The 26,173-nt window shown below is 42.0% G+C and overlaps 1 protein-coding gene across 1 annotated transcript in view; it reads right to left on the bottom strand.

Moving 5' to 3' along the window:
• The window catches only part of THSD7B (thrombospondin type 1 domain containing 7B), a 628,355-nt gene that overhangs the window by 541,325 nt on the left and 60,857 nt on the right, over positions 1 to 26,173 (bottom strand). Inside the window, exon 3 of the mRNA XM_081199464.1 lies at positions 87 to 183. The gene's annotated coding sequence lies outside the window, so the exon portion shown is untranslated. The remainder of the gene's footprint in view (positions 1 to 86; positions 184 to 26,173) is intronic.

Below are 26,173 nucleotides of genomic sequence, written 5' to 3'. Positions count from 1 at the left end.
CCTCCATTGCAAAGATAATGTGGACACTTAAGCACTGCAGTTGTACAAATACTTAGCGCCTAACTAAACGGGGGGGGGGGTCTTACTTTGGTTCAGATGAAGTCCCTGCTGTCACAGTTGTTTCTCTGTTGGGAGAAAAGTCATGTAGCCTCCACCTGTTCTGGTTCTCTCCATATCTTCATCCTTTTCAAAGAAACAGTGGACACTTTCACTTTGCACTTGTATAAATACTTAACACCTAACTGTCTTATATTGGTTAAGAACTGCTGTCACAATTTCCAGTGTGGGTCAATGCATTACTGAGAAGTAAGCCCCCACTGAATTCCATGTGGAATTCTCTCTAATAAGCAATGTATAGTATTGAAGCTGAATTGCTTAGCATTTCACTGGGTAACACTGAGCCCTGGTTGTTCTAAATACACCAACTTCAGAGCACAATTCTGTGTTTCAAATTACCAGTAAGTGCCAGATGAACTCCTATCTCCATTTGTCAAAGGGGGGGGGATGTACAATGTGACATTGAAAGAACCAACGTCTCCCTCAAAGATGGAAATCATCAGGGAAAAAATGTTGGACAATCTCCTGCATATCAAGTACAAGCCCTAGACTGGCACTCATACCCAGTTTCAAGAGGTCTAAGAGTGACTGAGGTCTGCTTTGTATTTGTCTAGCAGTACTGCAACAAACAGAGATAGAAGACTTTACATGCAGCAGTGTCACATCAGCAGAAAATCAATTCTGTTTGCTTACATGACACATTCAGCAGACACTTCTCCATCCTGTGATGAAGAGAATGTTTGGTACAGATAGGACAGATAACCTTCGACACCCTTGCATTTCAAGCACCCAGCTTACACAAACTGTTGCTTCCTCTTTTCTTTATAATTTATTCTTGAACCACACAGATCCTGACATTTTAGTGTCTGAGATCAGTCTCCATACACACTGTGCATACCTTTCAGATCTTTCGAGATATTTATTCATTGCTATGGATTTCTGCTGATAAAGCCAGAAACCTAAGACTACGGTGGTGAATATAAAAAATACTATATGTGATTTTTAACACTTTATGTTCTGTGATTATGTTCTTCCTGTTTCCATGCATTTACCATTGATATTTAATAGTTTACTCAACCAAAATTTAAAGTAATCGCTGTACTGAAATATGGGGTGGGGTGGGGGGAAGGAGACCAGACTTTTATCTGATCATGGTAACTCTCCTGTATTCTTACCTGCAAAAATTCAAAGGCAAAGGATTTGTTTATTTTGTCTGCCAATGGAGGGACTTCACTCAAATACAGTGTTTGGCATTTACCTCTGCACCCATAAGAAACAGATTCCAGCAATGCTCAGAGGGCTTTAGTCATAACCTCCCGTCACACTCACAACATATTTATACCGCCACTTTCTTCTCTCTGCTCCACTCTTTCTCCTCAGATACTGGATGCTGCTTAGAACAAACTTCTTAAAAGCCAAACACATAATTAACAGAACAGAACACCTGAGTTGACTCTCCGTCCTATAGCCATCCCTTGCAAGCATCCCTCATGGCAGGCAGCAATATCCCCAAACAATGCTGGCACTGGAGACCAACCACATTTTAATATCTCACAGTGCCCTGGAGCAACAGTGTTGGTAGCTAGACCCAACTCTCAGGGGAGGTTTGGAGTACAATACTATGCTGGATTTTAAAAGGAGGTGGCAATGCAGGTAGGTCCTGATGGAGTGTAGGGCCAGGTATTTATGCCAGCCCCATACAAATATATGCAAGCCAGGTAGATCCTAAACACACATATAAGCCTTGCCTTTAAAAGAAAAAGGATGGAAATTTATAAATAATTTTATAAATTCTTACCCAATGTAGCTTGTTATGAATACTACTGTAGGTATGTAGCCTAACAGACTGCTAATTGATTATTATCTTACTAGGGTCTTGCAACTGTATCGTGATTTAATCTGGGGGTGGCTAATCTGTGGCCCTCCAAATAGTTTGGAATCCAGCTCCCATCAGCATTGCCAATAATCTTGGATGATGGGAGTTGTAGTCCAACAACATCTGGAGGGCCATAAGTCAGCAACCCCAATTCAGAGCTAACTAAAAACGAGGCTCAAAAACCACTGTGTTCTTAGGACCCCTCTGTCCTGTTTGGTGGTCCAGGAGTATATTTTGCAACATAATCTAATGGTGCCATTTAGCAATAAGGATGCAGGCACAGCATTGCATAATAATAATAATAGTAATAATTTATTATTTATACCCTGCCCATCTGGCTGAGTTTCCCCAGCCACTCAGGGTGGCTCCCAATCGAATATTAAAAACAATACAGCATTAAACATTAAAAACTTCTCTAAACAGGGCTGCCTTCAGAAATATTTATATTCCCTAAACATGCCACAGATGAAAATAGGGCCATACTTGTATACTTGGCCTGGGAATGTGTTACCGATGTTGTTCGGTCCCTGCTCCTGCTAACCTAGCAGTTCAAAAGCACGTCAAAGTGCAAGTAGATAAATAGGTACCGCTCCGGGGGGAAGGTAAACAGCGTTTCCATGCGCTGCTCTGGTTTTGCCAGAAGCGGCTTAGTCATGCTGGCCACATGACCCAGAAGCTGTCTGCGGACAAACGCTGGCTCCCCGGCCAATAAAGCGAGATGAGCACTGCAACCCCAGGGTCGTCTGCGACTGGACTTAACGGTCAGGGGTCCCTTTACCTTTTAAGTCTGTACAAGCTTTAAGATCTGCATCAGAGACCCTGCTTTCTAGCCCACCACTGATTGATGGTAGATTATAACCAGTGTAGCAGGGACTTTTTGGTGGTGACTTTTAGAACTCTCTGCCTAGGAAAATATGCAAGGATCCATCAACACTGGTCATCAAGAAGTCCATAAAGGCTTTTTTCCATTCCTATCTGTGTCTGACTGACTACTATTTCATGCTCTTAAGACATGTTATTGCTACTCCTTCTAAATTAATGGGACTGATGAGGTACTTTATTAGTGTGTGTAATTAAAACATTTTGTAAACCACTTTGTGAGGCCAGTATGCCCTGAATGGTGGGTCAGAACTATTTCAAATAATTAAGAAAATGGTTTAGCGAGGGCAGATGCCAGAAGATAGGGGCTATGCCTGGTCAATAAGGAATCATTTGAATATGTGCTTTTACCTAAAGCACATCTGTTGTCACTCTTTCAGATTTTGCATGTAATAAAGTGGATTCCACCCCACCCCACCCCCGCTTAAACCTTGAAAGTAGGTTTTTTCCCCTTTAGGAATGAAACTATGGACAATATTTTTACCATACCTCTATTAACATTTTGGAGGGACTGCCAGGAAGGAACCAGAAATAATTACTGCAGAAGTGGCAGAGGCAGGGTGCTGGGATGGGGAAAAGATCTACTAAAGCTGCCTTCACTTGTCCATAAATGCCTTTGGATACAATTAATAGGCCCACTTATAAATAAGTGGTTTTGAGACGCTGCTTCATGCATATCCTGACTTCCAGGGCCGACAAGTCAATCCTATTAGCTCTCTGGATTGCCCCAAGGGACCGTCGTTGCTAAACAAAATATTGTGTCCAACTAGAAATAAGACTTCTGCTTTATTCCACAACTCCACATTTATGCCTAGCCACGGCAAATATACACAATAGTATTCGCAGCAGATGTAACGAAAAGTAAATTTGATTTCTTTTAAGAATACTTCAGCATGAACTTACAGATGAGAGTGGGTGGCAGAATAAACCTTGGTGGTTATATTCTACTACCACTTTTGGTGGCAATACACTTCTGAATACCAGCTGCTGGAAACCACAGAAAGGGAGAGTGTTGTGGTCAGATCCTGTTTGCGAGTTTCCCAGAGGCATGTGGTTGGCCACTGTGGGAGCAGGTTGGTGGACTAAACAGGCTATTGCCCCAATCCAGCAGGCTATTCTTATTTTTATGGTTCTGACTAGATGTTTCAGGGGGCTTGTGGTAGCTAAGCCTTCTTGACTGGCTCTCCAGGGAAAGCAGTTAAATTTCAGAGGAAGAACCTGGAAGTCTTCTGCTTCCTGCCTCCACAAGCATCACATTTGAGTTTTCAAACTCACACCCCAAGTGGTCATCCCAAAGTTTCAACAAGAGGCCAAGCACTGCAAAAGATATTGGTTTAAATAAGCATCTAAAGTCTGTATATCAGAACCGCTGCAGGCAGAAGATAGCATGGCCTGAAGGCTAGAGGCAATTTGGTGAATGGAGAATTTTATAACTAGACAGTAAGAATGCAAAAACACAAATATTCCATGGGAAAGTTCTGTCCCAGCTTTTGTTGTGCTATAGTGTAAGAGTGTCTCTCCAGACAGCAATAATGCAGTAATGCTGGGGAAGCATTGCAAAACACTCAATAAGGCAGAATGATGTTTGGATGGTCCAGAATGAATCCACCAGTAATGCACTATGATTGCATCAGTGTCATGTTGCAGAATTTTTAAAAAGCCAGTCTGGAAAGATATCCAATTCCTATGGTCATTCAGTCCTTGATATTGTCTTCTTTCTGAGAATAACTCTTATTTAAAACAGTAAAATAATAATTAAAATCAGCCACATTGGCAGCTGAAAACATATAATCCATTGTATACTTCACAATTAAAACAGAATTCACTGCCGTAAGATATAGCAATGGCTAGTAGGCTAGATGGCTTTTTAAAGGGATGAGATGCATTTGTGTTGCTCAGGTTTATAAGTTGCTATTAGCCATCATGGTTAAATGGAACTTGCATGTCCAGAGGCAGTTAAAGGAGATGTAGAAGAAGAAGTGGGGTGTCTCATTCCCCTTAGCTACTTTGCTTTCTTGCCAGCTACCACTGTTCCTGAATCAGTAACTAAAACAGCCTCCACAGGACTGGGACTGCTTGATCTATATTACGGCTCAAAAAAGCTTTGTGAAAACAAGAAATATAACCGCTATCTGGGCAGAGGCCCAGAAGCTGGCCTTGCTCCCAGAGAGCTGCTGTCAATGGGGTGTGAGAAGTCATATGGTTTTGAAATTAGGACTCCACTAACACCTTTCTTTACACTTCAATTATTTCCATTTCCTCTTCCGCTCTTGTTTTCTCTCAGGTGGTGGCACTGCTGCGCCACATCTCAGAGCCTTTCTGTGAGGCGTCCAAGCCTTTTCTTCACTATTAGAAGCACTATTAGAAACACCAGCCACCAGCCACCTTACCTGCTTCTTAGCCTTCTGCGTACTGACAGAAAAGTGTTGTCTTTTTGAGCCTGACTCATTTGCTGTCGCACTGCTTCTTTATAATAATAAAAATATGAGGGAGATATTTAACTATATTTTCTTATAGGTAATATCTCTTGGCTCTGGGAATCCCATTCTCATTCAAACAGCATCACTTCATCATTTCTATCCCCAGCACAACCACACACTAGGGAACATTAATCTCTTGCGAGGAAAGGGGGAAAACCAATTTAGCCCACTGAAGTTTGTAAGACAAGGCCAGGGCATTTGAATCTTTTTTTTCCTTTTCCCAATCAAGCAAAGAAGTCACAGGTTAGCTGATACAAAACACTTGTCTTAGCACTTGATGGACTCCTTATTTGAGGGAAACTCCCCTTGGGCCTCTCAGCATGTCAGGCTTCTGGAACAGACTCACTAAAACGTGTGTCCTGTGCCTTGTATTTAACATGACAACAGGGATCGAGCTTATGGGCTACTTCAGGTGCCTGAAATGCCAAAGGGAAACCTAATGATGCCCACGTTTTAATTATTTTGAAATGCTATAGAAGTCCATTGTCAATCAGCATTTATTAATTTGTTTAAATGTCAGTAATTTTAAAGCTGAGTTAATTTGTTTGCATTTTAGTAACTTAAAAAAAGAGAAGTGTTCACTGCCAAGCCCTGAGTAAAGTTGAAGGAAAAAAACATATGTCAGATAGCCCCCTGAAGCAGTTGTCCAAATGGTTTTGAGGTTGCATTTCGTTCTCTTAGTTATTCATTTGTCCCCTTGCAGACTATTGTTCTGATGGTGAAAGCATTTACTGGTTAAATAATAAGTGCCTCTCTCAGCCCATTAAAGGATAAGTGCCTTACCAACCCAGTGATAGACTCAGATAGAGGACACTGGGTCTATGTCAGCAACTTTTTGAAGGTGTGATGGTAACTCTAGAGTGAAATACTGGTACTGGATGGACCATCAGATTTTGATTAGGGGGTGCAGCCTGTCCTGGGTGGGACTGCACTCTCCCTAAAAGATCAAGTCTTTAGTTTGAGGACGCTCACGTTGGCACTCCTGTTGGGTGGACAAGTGTTATAGGTAGTGAGAAGCATATTTTTCCAGCTGGTACGTCAGCTATGACCTTACTTGAATGGAAGATGACCTCATCACAGACATCCATACCTTCATTACCTCTAGATTAGACTACTGTAATGAACAGCGGAGTTGCTCTTGAAAAGTGATCAGAAACTGCAACTAGTACAACATACTGCTATGAGGATATTGACTGGAATGAGGCTATCAGAACACATTACATTCATTTTCTTTGATCTACATTGGTTGCCAGTTTCTTTCCAGGCTCGATTTAAGGTGGTTATTAAGCTTTAAACAGCTTGGATCCCTTAAGGACTTTCTTTTCCCCTACGTTCCCCTTTGTTTCCTCTGTTCATCATCAGAGGACCTGCTCCAGATTCCAGGTGGTAGTGGTGGCATCTAGGAAGTGGAATGCCTCAGCACTTTATGACTTTAGGCATTTGGCCAAAAGTCTTATTATTATTTATTAAATTTGTACGCCACCCTTTATCCGTAGGTCTCAGGGAAGTTCGCAGCATAAAAATACAATATAAAAACATTAAATACGTAATAAAAGCAAGGACAAAACAAAACAATAAGCCCCCTCCCCACACCCTCTCCCACAAACACATTTAAAAGGGTATTGAATGTTAATCAGCCAAATGCCTGGTTGAAGAAGAACGTTTTTGCCTGGTGCCAAATGGGGTCTAATGAAGGCACAAACATCCCTGGGGGGAGCATTCCACAAATAGGGAGCTACTGCAGAAAAGGCCCGTTCTCATGTAGCCACCCTCTGGACCTCTCATGGAGGAGGCACACAAAGAAGGGCCTCAGACGATGATCTCAGGGTCCAGGTAGGTTCATATGGAGAGAGGCAGTCCTTGAGGTATTGCAGTCCTACGCCGTTTAAGGCTTTATAGGTCAAACCCAGCGCTTTGCATTGGGCCCGGAACTAATTGGCACACCTGCAGATGTAGAGGAGAAGTAGAGCTGTGTGTCATCCGCTGTCATCAGCTTCCACAGGAGCACCTGTATCAGGTGCTTGATATTGCAGCACCGCCCTACCAGAAGTCTTCCACTAGTTCTTAAGCAAGAGTTCACAGAACAGTAGAAATGCATGTTCTCTTTCCACTTCTTGTCCTTTGGAAGCAATAGAACCTATGTCTCATTGATGCTGTTCACAGGGACTGTCCAATAGGTACTCATAATTTTCACACAATAGCAGAGCCATCTCTTGTCATCACCGGATTCCTATAGGTCCTAAGGGAAGTGTCAGATTTTAGCAGGTTCCTCCCCTCCGCATATGCTCAGAAATCAAAGGGGAACAGGACAGTATGCATGTGAAAGAAATGAAACAAAAAACCTTAGTGTGTGTGTTATTATCACGTGCTGCAAGTATTTCTGTGCCTCAGAAAATGAGTCATCTGTCTGTGTCCTTTAAACTCTATTTGGAAAGTGATAAGCAGTATTTTACAAATAGGACTACACACCCAGCAGATTACTGACTAAACTGCTATTACCAGCAATACTCTGAATTTACATAGTGTTTTGCATCTTCAAAGAACTGTGCAAATATTACCTAATTGATCTAGCCTGGAAAACAAGTCCTGGAAATCTAATATCAATCTTATATGTAGAAGAGAACAAATCATTAACTGAAAGGAGCACATTCTGTGGAATCCTATTACCATAAATTACACACAGCTTTCCCCCTCCTCCTCAAAGTTATTCCCTTAGCCATCTGATTAATGACTAGATTGAAGCAGATTAATTTACTTGTGGTTTCTGGAAACTTAATAGGTGGAAACGTAATAGAAGCTTGATAGAATTGTCAGAGATAATTGATGCTTTAAGGGGCATGAAATCAGAAAAAGCATCCAGTCAAGATGGATTCACAATGGGATTTTTTTAAAAGAAAGGAAAAAGCATGAGAGGTGAGATTCTCTGGTTTTGATTTGTTTTTAAGTGAGGTTAAGAAATGATGTTTTTATGGGGAAATGCATGTTCTGTTCACCTATGAGAACAGTGTCAGTAGATTGCTGCTTATGTTAAGCTTTGTTATGCGTACATATTAATGGGTATTTTAACTGATCGGATAACAAATAATTCTGCTCATAAGGAACAATACCAAAAGGAGCTATGTAAAATATTATGAATTATTGCACCATGCAACATCACATCAGTAAAGGAATATAAGGACAGTGTGGGAAGGATCCGACCCCTTACAACTTCCTTCTTTCTGTCCTCCCCGCATATATACCAAACATGTGATGTAATGGGTGGGATTCCCCAGATAATGAACCCAATTTCCCCAGTTCCCCATTGCATGAACTACTGTGCTAAGCATGAGGGCTGTGCACGTGTGCTGCTGACACCCACTGGACATAAGTGGAATCACACTTCTGACTCAATGACACCAATACAGTCATACCTCGGGTTGCGAACGTGATCCGTGCAGGAGGCATGTTCGCAACCTGTAGCGTTCGCAGCCTGAAGTGCCATGTCTGTGTATGCACGTGGTGCGATTCAGTGCTTCTGCGCACGATGTCATTTTGTGCTTCTGCGCATATGCGAGCACCGAAACCCAGAAGTAACCTGTTCCGGTACTTCCGGGTTCAGCGCGGTCCGCAACCCGAAAATGTGCAACCCACAGCGTTTGTAACCCGAGGTATGACTGTAATACATTATTCAGAGCATAATTGTATCACAACTTGAGAAGGAACCTGAACGGTTGTCCTTCAGTGTTCATTCACTGATGGCAGTAGGCATTTATATGGCGTGTGTCACTGCTGAGCTGGGGTGGGGGACCTGTGGCCCTCCAGGTATTGTTGCACTCTAACTCTCATCAGCCCTGACCAGCATGTTCAGTGGTCAGGGATGCTGGGTCTTGTAGTCCAGCAACATCTGGAGGGCCAGAGGTTCCCTATCCTTTGTACTGTGCCTTAGTATATTCACTTCCAAACAGAATCATACGGAAAGGCTGTACGCATATTACATCAGGGGTGCCCAAACTTTTTTCAAAGAGGGCCAGATTTGATGAAGTCAGCATGCGTGAAGGCCGACCAAAGTTGCTGAGCTTTCTTTAGGATTGAACTTGTTGAGCTTTTTTTTAGGATTTAACCCCTATAAATAAACTGCCACAGGGGGGGGGGCGAATAAAACCAGATTAGGCCCCCCAAAACAGACTTTGGACATACCTGTATTACGTATATTGTAGACATGTGTAATTTTCTCGTGTGTGTGTGTGTTGAGTGCCGTAGTCAACCAGTGAAAGAGACACATGTGCAATTTTCATACATTTTTTCATGCTTTCTATGCTAGAAAATGGTCACATCTGAAGCATCGCTTTGTGACTTTATATCAGAAAGAGAGAGTGGGTGGGAGTGTGAAGTCTACTAAAACAGACTTCATCGGCTTCCTCTGTAAAATGCCCAGCCAGATCCATGAGAGAAGCAGCATATTTTCTTTGAGAGTCGAATCTGCTCTCCATCATCACTTTCTCTTAATACGGAGAAGTTCTGGCTGCAGTACTCGCTCCCCCACCCATCTCCCCAGGAACTTGTTCACAAGCCAATAAGTAGAAGCCATTGTAATGCTGCCTGGTTTGTAAATGCATTGAACAATGATGGCGTGCTTGAGCCTGACAGCCAGCCGTCCATGGCGATTATGAAGAAAAGGAGCTGGGTTTTGTTGTGTCCCTTATTGCTGTTATTGTTATTCAGAGAAGGGCCATCCATCAAGACATGACGTGCTCGCAGAGGTCAGTCAGTCATGCCCAGCAACAATAGGAAAATCCCTGGAAATTCATACCTTTAAAAATCTCTGGAATGCTCCTTTTAATCTTTCGCTACCTTATGCTGCACATATATTCTGGGGCTAGAGATCAACAAATTCAGCAACTTTTAAACACTGCAGTCGTTTTAAAGTGATCTGCCACTTGCATGAAATGTTAGAGCTCAATCCCTAACCATGGATTAGAGAGATTACTGTCTAATTTACTTCATAATGCTGAGGACTAAAATATAGTGTCCCTCCCTGATCCCATGAATCTCAAAACATTTAAAAAGAAGCAATTATGTTAATTGCAATGGACCACCTGCTGATATATGCTTTGAAAAATGAAATTTGAACAGCAGAGTTTAAGGTCTGGTGCAGACATTAACAACTGGCTTATCTCCCAACCTTATCTAACTGTGTTCCTGGCATCTCCAGGTAGGTCTGGGAGAGCTTCGACCAGTCAAGTCTAGCCATAGTAAACTAGATGGACCAATAAAGACAGCCTTGTGGACTCACATGTTCCCTATCCTTCCCTTCCATCATCCACTCCCTTCTACAACTATTTGTAGTTTAGCCCTGAGTGCTACAGTTAACTCTGTTTGGATAACACAGAAATAATCCTCCTTCTTCTCTGTTGAGCCAAGTATGACCAGATGCAATATAAACCTGACAAGTCATGGATCTGTGCTGATGGATAAATGCATAAATATACGAGGTGTAGGTCAATATTCCAGCTCACCCAAGCCAAATGCCTGACAGCTTCAGGCTTCAGCCACTGGGCTGCTCAATATGAATTAGCACTTAACCAGAAGCACATATCTCATTGGAATTTCTGACAACAAATAATGGCAATTCATGCCGTCCAGTGGCGGCTGTGCTACTGGCGTATTGGTATGTATTGGATAGCTCTAATAATTTCTAGTCAATTTAGCGCATCCCATTTGGTAAAGGTTATTTCACAGACCACAAATTTCATTGGCGTGCTTGATTCGTTCATGAGAAAGCTATTGATCACTGAGGTGCCAAGTGGTTTGCAGAGAAAGGAATGGAAATTACATGGTTAAGTAATTATGGTGTAAACAGATAGTTCTGTCTCCTGTATTGTACACAGCCCACGCACTCAGTTACTGATAGGGATATCAAATGTGTGAGACAGCTTGCTGATGAGCCCTGAAATTTGACACCTGCATAGTCCAGTAACTAGAAAAATATTTGAAAACAGGCAATATTTACCCTTCTCTCTCAAGGTGGATACCCCAATATGGTTAAGGCATTCCCAGGGAACGCAGAAGGCTTAAAATCACACATGGGTGGGACAAAAATGAGTCATTTTTACATCAAGTAGTAAAAATCTGGGGCATAACATTTAACAAAGAAGCAGCAGTGCACATCCTGGAGCCAAACAGTTACTCCTGCTGTCACTTGGCTTCCTACATATTAAAGAAATCCAGAGAGGTGTGTGAGTGCTACTTGGGGAAGAAGTCACATTCTTCACCTAGAGATGCTCCACTGCAAACTGATTCCTAGGGATTTGAAATAAGTGTTCTGACATTGGGTTGTCAAGAATATGCATGAATCAGAATTTGCTCCTATGTGACTTCTAATTGACAAGAGCCCAAGTGGTTTTCAAATAGCTAGAGAGACTTATAGGGCAAAGCATGATTTTATTTGTTACTTAATGAATAATTGAACTCTTAAATAAAAGCAAATGCCTGGAGGGGCCCCCAAATGAACTTATTGACCAGATATTAAAACTGTGAGCATGCACACACAAACACACAAACACATGTGCAACAACTGTGTATTCCCAATTGATCTCCTGGCCAAGATTGCAATTGAAGTGCACATTTACATACACAATGTCAAAAGAACATTGTTGTATGCCATATTTTGAGATTTATTGGAAAGCACCTTGGAATATAATTGAATAAATGAATATTCAGTTATGTCTCCTGGGCTGCAGTATGATGTTTGGATAATATGAACCAGGGTTAGGAAGCACATGAGCAACACAAGACATATCCCAGAATGAATGTCTCCTGCCAGGGGATATGTTAGTGACCTCATTCGCAGACATGTCTTTGGGTTGTCATTGCAGGTGAGGTATTTCATTTCCAATTTTAAATTCCCTGCACAAATAAAACTTGATGTCAATTAGGGTTCAAAGTAAAACTGCCAAGATTATAATGCCATTATACAAATCTATGGTATGACCACCTTTGGAATACCATGTACAGTTCTAATTCCTTCATCTCAAAAAGGATATTGTAGAGCCAGGAAAGGTGCCCTAAAGGCCAACCAAAATAATCAAGGGACTGGAGCAACTCCCTTTTGACGAAAGGTCTCTTGAGAATGAAAAAAGCCAAGTAAGGAGGGAGACATGATAAAAGTAAAGATAAAGGTACCCCTGCCCGTACGGGCCAGTCGTGTCTGACTCTAGGGTTGTGCGCCCATCTCACTTAAGAGGCCGGGGGCTAGCACTGTCCGGAGACACTTCCAGGTCACGTGGCTAGCGTGACGAAGCTGCTCTGGTGAGCCAGCACCAGCGCAGCACGGAAACGCCGTTTACCTTCCCGCTAGAAAGCGGTACCTATTTATCTACTTGCACTTAGGGGTGCTTTCGAACTGCTAGGTGGGCAGGAACTGGGACCGAACGACGGGAGCTCACCCTGCAGTGGGGATTCGAACCGCCGACCATGCGATCGGCAAGCCCTAGGCGCTAAGGTTTTACCCACAGTGCCACCCGCGTCCCAGGAGACATGATAGAGCTGCATTAAAATTATGCATGAGTGGGGGGAGAGACAGACATTTTATCCATCTCTCATTATACTACAGCCATGGGCCATCTAATGAAGCTGAATTGAAGCAAAATTCAGGAAACACAAAAGGAAATACTTATTTATACAGTGTATAGGTAACCTATAGAATCTGCTTCTACTAGATGTGGTGATGGCCACCAGATTTGGCAGCTTCAAAAGGCGATTAGACAAATTCATGGAAGACAGAGCTATCAATGACTAATAGCCACAACGGCTGTGTCCTACTTCCAGTGTACTGGAGGCAGTATGATTCCAAATAACAGTCACTAGGGTTCACAAGCAGGAGAGCGGTACTGTGCTCATACCTTCCTTGCAGGCTTCCCATAGTCCTTTGATCAACTGCTGTGTGAATAGGATGCTGGACTAGATATGGTTTTGGTCTGATCCAGCAAGGGCCATCTTATGTTCTTACAATGACTATTCCCCTAAAACAAAAGGCGTTCCACTTAATAGGGATCAAAAGAGCCCGCCACAGCTAACAAGGAGCAGACATTGCAACCAATCAAAAAACCTTTCGCCTTGTAAGCACACAACGCACTCAGTACCTGCAATGTGCAACCCCAGCACCTACTCCTCAAAATAAAAGTCTGTATGTGGGGCTTGGTCTGGTGAAGTAACGAGTTTCTGTATTGCAGTCCTTGGTCCTTCCCTTGTAATAAGAAGCCGCTCTGTGACAATCAGGACAAATGCAGACCCAGTTTGCCATTTAAAAGAAGGACTGTCAATAACACTCCACAGCTGTCACTTTTATTACCCGTCTCCCTCCCCCACCCCTCTCTCAATGCATTATTGCACTGGTAACCATGGCAAGAGGCCAAATTGCTTCGCCTCCAAAGTGTATGGCTACACGAGAAAAGAAAAAGCACCCACCGTGTATGATACCTTTCACTGTGCTTAGACTTGTTTATGTTGCTGGGGCACGCACAGATTCTCTTGGCCATTTTGCACAGCACCTCCTTTTACAGAAAGCGAATGCTCTCCAGGTCTATATATCAAAGTTATGCCATTCCGTTTTTCAGCGAAATAAATAAATAAACCTGTAAATAAGGTCAACAGGATGGGGATGTTCCGGGTGACAGAACCCTTAATGGTTTTTGAGGAACAGCTTGTTTCTCTCTTCAAAAAAACTCACCTCAATTTACTTTGAGCCTGTGCCTCTTAAACACATTTTGCCTAAGCACAGGGAAAGCACAAATCCAGCCATTTTCATGGCCTTAGTTAAACACCACAAGCCCACCATAAGCAGCTCAACGTCAGCATAGCTACCCAGTTATAAAAATGAAGTCTGTGGGTGATCGTAGAGAGGTATAGTACAAAGTTTGCCCTTTTTAAAAATAGAATATTAAGCCCAATGAAATATACTTCATGAACAATAAGGAACATTCCAAATTCTGGGCATTTGTAAATTACTTTAATCAATGTCATTTATTTTGCATAAAATTAGAGTTGAAGATAAACTTCTTTCATTATTACAGCCATATAGGGATTCCCCTGGGTTTGTCCAGCTTCATGAAGACAGAGTGAACCTTTTGTTTTTACAGCCAAAAGATTTACAGTTCTATTCTTCTGCCTTTCTATATGTCAGGTGCAAAACAAAGCTCATCACAGAGAAAATGATTGTCAAAGGCTGGAAGTCTCTCCAGGTCCTGAGACTGAAAACCATGGCTGCCTGACTCCTGTGAGGTGACTTGTGAAAAACAGAGCAGTAAGCAGGACCTAATACATGCTAGACAACTTTCCTGATTCACAGATAATTCACCACAATAATGGAAGAGATTGCTATGGGGGGTTATAGACAAGGATAAGGAGAGCTGAGGAAGCAAAACTGAGGTGAATACAAACATAAAGGGGAGGCCAGGGAAGAGGAATTTGAATGGTGAGCATTAAAAAGCTAAATTATCTCAAATTCTGCAGCTGCAGAATTCAATTTTGTGACAAGAATAAAACCATGGAAGGTTCACGAATATACAGTTAGACTGAGTCAAATTGTTGGTCCATTTAGTGCTGTGCTGCATACAGTGAGGAGCAGTAATTCTCAAAGGTCTCAGCTAGGGAAGCTTCACCTGGTGGCACTGGATTGGAATTTCTGCACACAAATCATGTGCTCTATGACCTAGGAACACTCCCCATTCTATGTTGTGTCAGCTTGCTTATTTCCCAGCCTTTGTGCACTCGAATGAACCTGGCAACAGCACTCCAAACCAAAAATGGTGTTAGGTTCTTACGCTTTGGAAAAGTCAATGTGCAGGAATTTGAGCAGCAGTGGTGCTTGCATTGGGAGAGAGGTGAGCAGCCAGCTGACATCTATAAATAATTGTAATCCGCTTTTACACAGAAGTGTGTGGTTTGGGAAGGAGAGCTTTGAACCACACGCCATGTTAACAATAAAAACAGCAGGTTGTCAGCCAGCCTCTTTAGATGGCTCTTGGCTTTCCTTTCTTCCAGATGGGTTCACAACCCTCCTCCTTTTAAATCGCCACATAAATTTATCTCTTCTGTTTGCAACTCCCAAGTAAAACACTGACAATTCCCTTTGTTCTTCTAGTCGGCCTTATGTTCTCAGAGATCACTCTGATAAGACACCCACCAGATGAGATCTTGGAAGAAGATCAAGGCAATCACTTTGTCATTTCAACAGCACCCACGTTGCTCCTAAAAGAACCTTTTTCACTTCAGAGACTCTCACATGCCCAGCCAATGCAGCATCCTCCGTATCTTGTGGGACCACAAATCCCAACAGACCCAGTCAGTATGGCCAATGCACAGGGATGATGGGATTTGCAGATAGTCCAGCAACATCTGGCAGGGGAAGCACTGTGTTGTCCATCCCTGGCTGAATGGGTCAATGGCCATCCCAAGAAGCAGAGGTGTTGCTAGGTTCTTAAGGCACTTAATGCATAGGCTTATGTCTCAAATTTGCAGGTGCCAATTTATGTCTGTGAGGAAACTGAGGTGGTGGGTGGGCTCCCACTGACACACTGCATTTTGCAGCATGCCCAGCATATGTGTAAACAAAATTTTTGAAAGTATTTTTAAAGCAAGGAAGGGGAAAGAGATGTGGGATCAAGGTCCTTGGGCTGCTCCTTAATAACATCCATGGACAGGGGCATCACAGGGGGGAAGGAGACTGAGGGCTCCCCCAAAATCTTCAGTTGCGGGGGCAAGCCGTTGCCCTTGCCCCTGGAGGAAGGGTTTGCAGTGGGTGCAACATTCTGTTCAATATTAGATGCAGAAAGTCTATTATGTGAAATAAGATGTTGTCCATTTATGCTTTGCCTTTTGCACTGGACCACTAATAAACATTACCACTGGTTATTCTGGCACAGATTAGAAGCAGATATGCAGGCATATCTTGATGCACTTCTGAATGAAAATCATCCATTGCAGAGTCTGAATCGGGTGCAGCTTTCCCCACCATTTTATAATACATATGTACGTCCATTGTCTGCCTCAAACCACTAGTCTGGTACATGGATATAGTGAGATTAGTGTTGAGTTTGTAAAGAACATCGGAGCTGTACAGATGAGGAATGATAAGGGATGCTTCATTCTGAAAATGGCCTGCTTAATCCATCCCCTCTTTAAATCATTCTGTGAAAGGAGCAAGTAAAGTGAAAATGAACCCCTAAAAATGTCTAATATTTAACTGAGACAGAATTCTGAAATGCACTCCGTCTACATCTCAGTACATAGGGCGGGGAATCTCACTTCTGTTGTACAGCTTGGACTGCCAAAGACAGAAGAGAGAATGTTTTTCACGATCATATCTCCATCCTAGACAGCAGCTCACATGCTATATATTACAAACTAGTAATGTATCCCTTAGCCTTTTCAATTAAAACAGCAAAAGTGTGCCTATTACTCTTTTAACACTGCTCTCTGAAGTCACACATGATGAGTTTAAATCAGCTTTTAGACTGAAATATTATAAGGAGCCAAATGGTCTAGAGATTCTGCCCCCATCTGCCATGGCCATCTTCTCAAAAAACCTCACCAGAAAAGTGATATACTTTTAAAATTAAAAGTAAACTCCTCAAACCCAGCAGGGTCTCTGCTTAGCAAGCAACAAAACAGAAACTGCTAAACTGAGCATTATTCTGATGTTTGCGGGGGGGAGGGCCGTAGCTGGGTACATGGACGCAACACCAAAATCTACCACACTGCCACTTGCCTTCTGTTGGATTTCAATTTCACGGCAGCACCCCAGAAGCTCTGTGCCTGGTCGTGCTCCCTTAAATCAGCCTTTGCTATGTACTGAATTGTTATGTTGCAAGTGTAGGGTCCCTAAACAGTTCATTATAGGGGATGGGCAGAGCTGGCCGCTGGATCCTAAGTTGCTCCATTCCCCTGAGAGGAGGTTGATCTGGGCTAGAGTTTGCATTGCTAATTCCCCACCTTGCTTTCAATTATTATTATTGGTATTTATATACTGCTTCATGCCAAAAATAGGCTTCTAAGCCAAATGCAAGTATATAAACTAATTTCACAAACATTAAAATCTAAACATCTTTGACATGCAATAAATCTCTGAAATAGATTTTCATAGCAAATAAAAAGTGTAGATATCTTCTGGGCTGAAGCAGCTCCTCACAAATGTGATGTATAGCTCTGTTGGTATAGCGCATGAGACTCTTAATCTCTGTTGGTATAGCGCATGAGAGCTCTGATGTATAGCGCATGAGACTCTTAATCTCAGGATAGTGAGTTCCAACCTCATACTGGGTGAAAGATTCCTGCATTGCAGAGGGTTGGACTAGATAAGCCTTGTGGTCCCTTCCAACCCTACAATTCTCTGATTCTACACCTTTCATCCTGTCCGACACATAATATATGATGTGCCAGAAGGGATAGGGCTTGGCTGCACTCTCTCTTCATCAAATATCCTTTCCAGCATTACAGTGGCAGCTTTGCATAGTTAATAAACCAAGAGAAAGAGAAATCACGAGGAAACGTAAGTACAGGTTTAAGATCTGCCTGGGTGAAGAGAGCTGCTGTCATTTCTTCCATTTCCTGATCATGACTGCTTTAGGCAGGATTGGCAATTTCATCAATGACAGTCTAACTAATTTGTTAGTTCTCTGATCTTGATCCTTCTTGAAGTGTGGACAGCAGTGGAAATGGATTTTGTCACTGCACTGGGTTTGAAGACAGAATGGGACCAACATGTCTTTTTCCTTTATTTTCTGAATCTGTTGGGAGCAAAGGATTGGGACAGCAACTAGACTCAACATGCATCAGCAGTCAGCATGGCCAGGCATGAAGTGGTCCATGGGCTGACATGGGCCTCCTCCAATCAATAATACCCGTCTCTTGTATGTGAAAAGTGTCATTGTGGCTACATAAAGATAACTAAAGGGCAACTACTCATAGATTTGAGACTACAAGCAGTATGAATGGTAAAATTATTCCATACAATAGGATGGTGGGGAGAAATAAAAAAAAAGCCCATTAAGAATACATCTTTTCATTGTTAAAAAAAAAATGCAAACAACCAGTACCATTGCCAATTCTGCAAAAGTTTATGAATCTTACGGTAATACCTTAAGAGTACAAAGTTTGCAACTGATTCAGGTACATGCGACTTTGTATCCATGAAGAGGAAGGAATCATAACCAGAAAGATAAGTATTATTCCTGTGCAGCTTTTAGCAGTATATCACACACACATTACAATGATGAAAGAAACCATCGTAAACTGATCTGCAATGCAAAACCTATGTTACCAGATTTTTACATTCTGAAAAGGGTTGCACCTTCTAACCAACAGATGAACTAATCCGTGGCTTTCTTTGAGAGGCATCCCTAGAAAACGTGTCTAAAGGGTGGTATTTATATCACAGGCTATCCCATTTGCAGAGAAGAAAAGGATTACCTTTGAAGTGTAAAGATCAAAAGCTATTTTTGCAGGTAATAAGATCTCTCTCAGATGGATTTCAGTAATAGAAACTGGCTCATCTAGAGCAAAGTAATAAAAATGTAAGCAAAGTGTAATAAAAGAAAAATGGAAAGTAACTCACTCACCCTGAAATGCACCACACAGCATTCCACAAAACAATGTTTACCAGAACTAATGTGGTACTTAACACATAATGGAAATTCTGTAATATACTGGTTTTCTGAGGTTTGAAACAATTTGGTTGTGGTAACACTATCATAAACAAACTATTTCAAGTAAACGGTGATAGCAGTCAGAGTGAAGGATGAATGAGTGGAACTTTACCCAATGGATGCATTCAGACGAAACACTAAACCACAGGCCTTACCTCCCCTGGCACAGTTGTGAGGACTAACCACAGGCATTACATTGTCCAAACCCTTCAAACTGTGGTTAAACTTAACTATGCTTTGCTTGAAATCACAACTTTGAACCATAGTTTAAGAAGCTGACTTATTTTCACGGACTGTCGTTCAGATTAGCCACAGTTTAAGGTTTGAACGTAATGCTAAACTACAGCTAATCAGTATCAGAAGCAAAAGCTTCTGATCTCCTCAGCTTGGCTGGAGAAGAGAGGAGAGGTAATGCCTGAGACTCACTGCTGCTCGTTCTAATTCTCACTATGCTAAGCTATGGCTTAGTACCAAGGTCACCAACCTGAGGCCCATAGGTCCCAGTGTGCCTGCCAGTACATAATATGGCAGCTATGAAAGGTCTTAGCAAATAACTGCTCAGAAAACCACAGTGCACGAGATTAGGGATGAGCATGTCTACACCATTTTGTATTTATTTCTCTTTTTCTGCTCTGTTATATGTGGCAGCCATTTTGTATTATGCCACACCCCTGCAGCTGCCATTTTGTGGCCTGCATTGATGATACTTCCTTAGAATTCCAAATGTGCTCACTACCCAAAAAGGTTTGTGATTCCTTTTTTAGTGTGTTATCCAAAGGTAGCTAAGATCCCTTTTTCAATACAAAGGTCACTTTATATTTTGCAAAATAAACATGCACAGAGTTAAATGTGAGCCCACAATGTGAACAGTGGATTTCTCCAACAGAAGAAGAAAAAACACTTTAGGAACTATCAGGAAAGTCAATGAGTTATTTATCGAGAGCTCCCAGCATGCAGTGTTTCTTTTGCAGTGCTGAATTGGTCTTCTTGTGTCTTAACCATTCCTGTTCAAACTGTGTTTATTGCTGACTGGTTTCTTGAACTGCTGCCTACTTAATTGTTGCTTATCTGTCTGGCCCTTTCTTCCAGGAACACAGTAGTAAACAAACCAACAAAAGGTTATTTGGGTCACAGTTGTTGTAACCCTCCTGCATTTAAGGAGCACCTTTGAGCTAGCCTTCCAGAGTCTTGAAAAGCCTTGCAAAAAGAAAGACTTCAAAACAAATCAGTTTTTTAATAAGGTAGTCATGGGTGATTTGACTCGTGGAAAATGACGGCAAACAACATGTGGCCTTCCAGCAGCTGAATGGGAAGGCAGATGTGCCTCAACAATGGCTGAGTCAAGCTGTTGTTCTGTGAGAGAAATACATTGGCATCTACTGGGGGTGGGGGAGAGAAGGAGCCAGTTCCCCTCACCCCAATGAACTAGATTCTCTGGATTCCCAACTTTATTTATAAACAAAAACAAAAAACCCACAAACCTCTAGCACTTGTAAAACCCAATATAGGAGGCAAAATATACAAGTATTATTATATTCGTTGGTTTGTAAGAAATGAGCTTCTTCCCATCTTTCAATGCTTCTAGTCTATGAATTACCATATTTTTCACTCTATAAGACACATCAGACCACAAGACGCACCTAGTTTTTGGAGGAGGAAAACAAGAAAAAATATATTCTGAATCTCAGAAGCCAGAACAGCAAGAGGGATCGCTGCGCAGTGAAAGCAGCAATCCCTCTTGCTGTTCTGGCTTCTGGGATAGCTGTGCAGCCTGCATTTGCTCCATAAGACGCACACACATTTCCCCTTACTTTTTAGAAGGGAAAAAGTGAGTCTTATAGAGCAAAAAATACAGTAAGTCATATTAATTATTAGCATTCAGGAAAGTAGATCTAGCCTGGACTCTGACTGCTAATTTTTAATTTTTCCTCTGTTCCCTGTTGAGTTTCATTCATGGTATACAGTTGCATTTGTTGGACTGTGCACACACTCTCGCCTTTTCTGCATCCGGTGCACCCCCAAAGTTGATTTGGAGAGCAGTAGAGACACAATGTTAGTCACAATCCATATTTATCTAGTCATTTCTTGTGAAACATTGCATTTTGCTGCATTTCCCCACAAACCAGCTCCAATATGATTTGGGTTGGGGGGGAGAATGACCTTGCTGCATTTTAAGCTGGTGACATGCACACAACCTTGATCGAAACCAAATTAAAATGTATCAGTCTGGAGAATTAGTTCAATGAGGTGTTTTGAAATCTCCACTTTCAGATAGCCCCAGGCCTAACCATCAGTAGTGCAACTTTGGGAGTAATATTAGGGGGAAATGAATGTTCAAGGCCTTAAGCCACAAATACTCTTCTGTGCCATTTATCAAGGATGCTAGCTTTAAAGCTTCCCTCGCAGCTTCCACTTTGCACTTTTTGTTAAGAGACCAAGTGAAAAGTGGAGCTGTGATAAGCCATGTGCTTCTCACAGCTGGGCTGGCAAGGGTGATCTATAGAATGCAAGGGGAAAACCTATAACTGATTTATGTAATATCACACCTGTGATGAGATCCATGGTGGTACCATTTCTCACACAGACCCCCACCAACCATTTTAAACTACTCTTATTTATTACGGTAGTAACAGGTTCATTCCACTGTAAATCTTCCAGAGAATTATAAAGTGATCCAATAATATAAGCCCGGAAGGTATTGCAGCAGCAGCAACTAGCACACAAAAAACACCCAAACCCTTGGTTCATCCAGCTCTATGATGGGTAAGGGGACCTCTTTGTCTAGGCAACCAATTAGAAAAAAATAAACACACACATGTATGCAAAACAAATTGAAATACTGTACTGTAAACCTTGGTGCCCTGTAGAGGAGGGAGGGAGGGGAGAGGGAGACAGGGAGAGGGAGGGGGGAGAGAGAGAGAGAGAGAGAGACTTCCCTGTGTTTTGACTCTGATCTAACTTCTCTTTTTGGATTTCTCCTATGAGTGGTCATGAGGCTGCTGGATTTGGTTTCATCTGGAACAGGATAATAATCAAATTTTGCATAATTGTTCCTGAGATCTAGAAGCAGTTTTTCTCTTTGATTGGATGCCTATTTTGAATGAAGATGATGCAAAACTGCACTGATTTTAACAAAATTTGGAAGGAAACTAACAAATTACATTATCCATTTATAAATCAAAGTTTTTATTGGTTACTTGGAATTCCAAAGTAAGGTACAAGGCTGCATGTAATTTAGGATTTCATACCTGCCCTTCACCATAAAAGTCCCAGGCTGGATGACAACAATCCAATGAAACCATTACAATTAGCAGAACTCTTGAGCTTGCTGGAAGCCACCGCTGCTAGTTCTCATTGTTTCTCCAGTGGTGGCAGCAGGAACGGGGCACCTGTGGGGAATGCTGCCCCATGGGATTCTGCCACCCAAGGCAGCTGCCTCAGCCTCCCTCATGGGCGGACCGGCTCTGTACATGGGTTCCCCCCTCCTCCCAAATAGTTGCAAAAGACAGTAGTTTCAGGCAGCTGGCTGAGGACTTTGCCTACAGTCCTCAAGTTCCTGCCTGCCTCTTCTGCTCTTGGATCACACTGCAGTGACAAGGTGGGGTCCAAGGTCCAGCTTAGAGTTCAGGCAACCTTTGTGGAGTCATCTGATACTACCATTGGCATGTTCAGGTCCTAAGGCTCTTCAGGAACAGAGACTTCTTCAGGATAGCCAGCAATGTGGGGAGTCTGCTAGGAGGATCCTACTCTCCCTGCGCCTCCTCATCCAAATATCTTTGGTTCCGGGTCTTGGCACTTCTGACAAACGTGGGGTTCCCCTATAGTCTCCTGTTCAGGAACCAATTGTCATTAGCAAGAGACTCGCAAGTATTAATCCAGTCCATAGCCTCTACTTTCTTTCTTTCTTTCTTTATATTTTTGTTGCAAAGTAAATACATCAATACCAAACCATACATAAAGAATAATATAAAGAAAGAAAAAATAGAGAAGAAAAAGAAGAAAAATGCAAAGAAAAGTAGTCAGTAAAAGAAAAAGGAAAGTATAATATTTCAATACAATAAATACTATTTTACAAAATAATAGTAATAATAGACTTCAATCACTCTCACAACACTTCTTTCACCTTTCATATTTTATCTGTATTTCAGTATTATTTTCATCTTAATATATAGATATGTATATACAGTGGTACCTCAGATTACAAACGCTTCGGGTTACGTGTTTTCAGGTTGCGAACAGTGGGAAATCCAGAAGTACCAGAAAGGGTTACTTCCGGGTTTCGCCGCTCGTGCATGCACAGAAGCGCTAAATCACTCTTTGTGTATGCGCAGAAGTGCCAAATCACGGCAGATGCAGCGCTGCAGGTTACGAACACGGCGAGTTGCAGATGTGCCTCCGTCAAGGATTACGTCCGCAACCCGAGGTTGAACTGTATGCATATTTCCTCATTTCCATTCACGAGGTCATTTAGACACAGCCAAATTTTTACATTAGAACATTGTCTTTCTAAATAACCATCCAAGGCACTTCCATTCCTTCTTGACTGTGTTCATTGGCTTTAGTCATATTATATCTGTCAATCTGGCCAGTTCCAAATATTCACATAATTTACATAACCATTTCTCTTTGGTCGGTACCTGGTTACCCTTCCAGTATTTAGCCACCAGGATTCTCACCGCTGATGTCGCGTACAGAAAGAATTTCGTATTTTCTCTTCGAATATCACTATTCAACATTCCCAAAAGATATGTTTCTGGTCTTTTGCTATGTGAAGTTCTTAGTAACTTTTTTATTTCATCATGGATCATGTCCCACAACTTTCTGATCTCTGGACATGTCCACTACATATGGCAGAAGGTTCCAATCAGCACTGTGCATCTCCAACACTTATTACTAAGCGACTTGTTCATTTTAGCCAATCTCTCCGCTGTTAAGTACACCTATGGTACATTTTCAGGTAGTTTTCTCTTATTTAAATAACATGCTGTAAAATTTATAATTTTTGTCCACAGTTTTTTCCACTCTTTATATTCAGTTACATAACCTAAATCCTGCTCCCATCTTATTATGGCCTTTCCCTTTTCCTCTTTTTCTATTTGAGCATTCTGTAACAACTTATACATTTTGGAGAGAGTCTTTCAGTTGTTCTGTAAAACCTCCTTCTCTAAGGTCAATGCTTTATTATCAAACCCTTTTAACATCTTATCTTTTTCAAAGGTCACCCTAAGATGGTAGTATTCTAGCCAACTTATCCCTAGTTGTTTGAGTTCTTCAGACCTTTTCAGTGAAAAAGCATAGCCTCTACTTTCATAAATGCAAAAGCACTGAGTGTCTCCATATCATTTAATCATGGACCCATTTGGTAGGTGCACGTTCCCAATATCCCTTGATGGTTAAGGCTGTCTTTGATATTTAATGGTAATTAGCAGAATATCAGCTCAGATCAAACCACTTTCCCAGTTGGGGGGGGGGCAAAGAGTCTCTCCTTTTTACTTACTTGTTCTGGTCAACAAGATGACTCAGGCCAAAGAGGTGCAAGTGACTTGTGTCATGCCCCAGAATGAATCAGTGTCTCATGGTCCAAGGTCATTCGCTTTTTCCAACTCTCTGACTGACTGACTGACAGGCTGTCTGCTTCATTTGTTTTTAACTTTAAGGAAGTTTGGTCCAGAAATTGGCTTAAGTACAATTTCCATCTCACCACAAGTTTCCTGTGGTCAGTTCTGGAATTATATTTAAAACTTTCAGAACTCACACTGTACCATCTCAAGTCTGAGGCATGCCCACTTTGACAAGTTATCTGTCTCATTTCTCATCTGTAGTTCCCCATGAAATGTCAAGAGATCATCTCTAGTTCCTTTATTTCTGAACTAAAAACCAGGACGTGAGGGAGGCATAATATAGTGTTATGAGTTCATGAGTGCTAGACACCCTAAACTGCCAGGTTCAGTAGGTGTTATAATTTAATCAAGGCTTAGTGTGATAAAATTGTGCTAGACCAGTGTGTATTTAACCTGTGTATTAGACGGTCCTAAATCCAGCATGTGTTAAAGGCTAATTAAGCTAGACTAAGCTTCCTATGTTTAGGTAGTCACCTGAGGGATGGGCCAATAGAAGTACAAAGCATGAAAGGACCTCTGTTAGAGGTGACAAAGAAGTGGGGCCCTGTTCACTCGAGAGAGAAAGCCAATAGATTAGAGAAGGAAGGGGGAAACAATGTGGACCAGAAGCTTAGAGAGTAGGAGTTATGTGACAATTAGAAAGCAGGAAGAAAATAAATGGCTGAGGACTGTTCGGATCTAGAACTGCAGCTATGAAAGAAGCAGGACTATTTTGGGGTGCTGATGCTGTGAACCCCTCCATCGTAGTATCAGGATGTAGAAATGTGTAAATAAAACATATATATCATAAAAGCACCACGGTCTCCACTGTGCCTCATTTACAAAAGGAAACACAAACACTGGGTAAGCACACCTGGAACCCCTGAATTCTTGCACTGATTAGAGATTAGGGCTGCCATGAAATAATAGCTATAAAGTATTGTCTAAACCACAGAGCCTAGGGCTTAGAAGGTCGGCGGTTCGAATCCCCACGACGGGGTGAGCTCCCGTTGCTTGGTCCCTGCTCCTGCCAACCTAGCAGTTTGAAATCATGTCAAAGTGCAAGTAGATAAATAGGTACCGCTCTGGCGGGAAGGTAAACGGCATTTCCATGCCCTGCTCTGGTTCACCAGAAGCAGCTTAGTCATGCTGGCCACATGACCCAGAAGCTGTACGCCGTCTCCCGCGGCCAGTAAAGCAAGATGAGCACCGCAACCCCAGAGTCAGCCACGACTGGACCTAAACGGTTAGGGGTCCCTTTACCTTTATTTACTTCATCAGCAAACAGCAGGAACAACTTTCTGACACTAAGAGCTGGAACAGACTCCCATTAGAGGTGGTGGGTTCGCCTTCCTTGGGGGTTTTTAAGCAGAGGTTGGATGGCCATCTGTCATGGATGCTTTAGCTGAGATCCCTGCATTGCAAAGGGGTTGGACTAGATGACCATCAGTACCCCTTCCAACTCTACACTTCTAAGTTTTTGTGACACTTTCACAAACTGACCAAGACTTGAATTCTAGGCCACATATTAGAAAAGCTCTATTATGTGAATGGACTGCTTAATATGAGTTTAATCTAGTGAGTTTAATCTAGTGTCTG

Source organism: Podarcis bocagei (genome assembly GCF_964188305.1).
Source record: "Podarcis bocagei genome assembly, chromosome: 1".
NCBI lineage: Eukaryota > Metazoa > Chordata > Lepidosauria > Squamata > Lacertidae > Podarcis > Podarcis bocagei.
This window is presented reverse-complemented; position numbering and strand designations above follow the sequence as displayed.